The sequence below is a fragment of the Ambystoma mexicanum genome, chromosome 8 (genome assembly GCF_040938575.1).
Source record: "Ambystoma mexicanum isolate Mex_15411 chromosome 8, UKY_AmexF1_1, whole genome shotgun sequence".
Lineage (NCBI taxonomy): Eukaryota > Metazoa > Chordata > Amphibia > Caudata > Ambystomatidae > Ambystoma > Ambystoma mexicanum.
The window spans coordinates 326,797,787-326,799,417 of record NC_090929.1 but is presented as its reverse complement, the minus strand read 5'-3'; the positions used below and the strand labels follow the sequence as shown (position 1 = coordinate 326,799,417).

The window sequence follows — 1,631 nt, the reverse complement described above, 5'->3', positions numbered from 1 at the left end:
GGTGCAATAATGCAATGGTACAATTTATGACGTTAATAACACTAGCATTCTATAATTAGGTGCAGCACCAAAAATATGCACTTTAATCTATTTTTATTAATAAACGTGCTCTACGAATGTAAATATGGGGCAAACCATTAACACAACCATACAATGGTATTAGACACATAACTATTCAGGAATGGGCAATATGCAATTAGTTTCTATTGAATGCAAGGTGAATGCATCCCCAAAAGATGGCGGCCATAATATGCCGTAATCAACAATAGACACAAAGGTAGGACGCAGGCATCCACTGTTGCCCGACCAACGCTGGAAGCAAAGTCAATCTTAGCATCACTAGAATGAAAGGTGGAACACAAAGCCAACGCGAGGGACGCCGGAGGGCACAATTAGCAGGTAAGAGACTGTCAATTTAATGGAATCAGTTCAGAATACGTATAGCAACATCAGCATTCTATAATGAAAGCGTATTACGATCAGCGCAATGGACAACTTGACAATAGATATGTGTAACGGCATGGTCCAGGAACTAATCGCGTGTAAATACAAAAAGTAAATATATGGTTTTAAAAGCGGGGAAGCTTCGTACAAGCTACCCGATGTAACAATTAAGATAGCACAAAGGCGCAGACACTGCTATGTGAGGTTCAACAGCCTCATACTAACAATACATTACGAGCACATCCTAATCCAGATAGGAAACTAATATATGAATGTTTTTAGATTTCTAGTGCAAATGATGTAAACAGAGCACGGGATGTCTGGAATACAGAGTAGGAACCCGAACAGTACAAGTATGCATGCAATTATTTAGAATACTTGAACCATATTAGATACAAACTAAATAAAAGATAATTATGAGAAGACAGAACGTACATTTGCTATGAATGAAATTCAAACAAGATCAAATGGATTGCTTTATAAAGGGTGCTTAAAACTGTAATGTTGTAATTACTTGAACTTTTTGGCAACAACTAAGCATAATACTGAATACAGTATTATGATATTTACCCACAGATCCTTGCAATTGGTTTTATACCTAACAACTTTTGCTACTTTAACAACGCTACAAAGGTAACGTGGAACATCAGTAGTTCACATATCCATATGAGAGTAATATGGATTGTTATTTTTTATTGTGCACACTTTGGAAATCTGATCCTTACATTTTGTTTTTTTGTCTTTTGTTCCGTTATTCTCAATCTCCAAAAAACACCCTTCAATCCTCCCTTTCTCCAACCCCGAATCTCTGTGTTTCTTTGTTTTGATTTCTAATTTTGTTATTTCAATTTACTCATTGTATTGACTGTCATGTGATTAGTTATGAAAATACTATTAGCCCTGATTTGAGGAGGGCTTTCAGTAGCTGAAACACGTGTCATCATTATGGGCATAAATTAAAACTTGAGTAACGCAACATCATAAGTCTGGCGCATTTCTTGCATTCTGAGTATGTGGATAAAATATTATTTGTAAGGTGGTTGAGCAGACTCTTTTCCACCTAACTCAGATAAGATGCGACAGTATGTATGGATTAATAACAACTCAAAAGCAGTAGGACTAAAGAAATTAAGTGTCGCCTGACAGACTAGCTTCTCAAAAGGAGTACAAGAGTACATACAATGCAC

General features: G+C 36.4%; 1 long non-coding RNA gene across 1 annotated transcript; it reads left to right on the top strand.

Annotated features, from left to right (window-relative positions):
- Positions 1-287: 287 nt before the first annotated feature.
- LOC138471888 (uncharacterized) lies at positions 288-1,420 on the top strand. Its single transcript, XR_011268522.1, has 3 exons — positions 288-399; positions 1,021-1,077; positions 1,325-1,420. It is a non-coding gene; the product is annotated as an uncharacterized lncRNA (long non-coding RNA).
- The last annotated feature ends 211 nt before the right edge of the window (positions 1,421-1,631 follow it).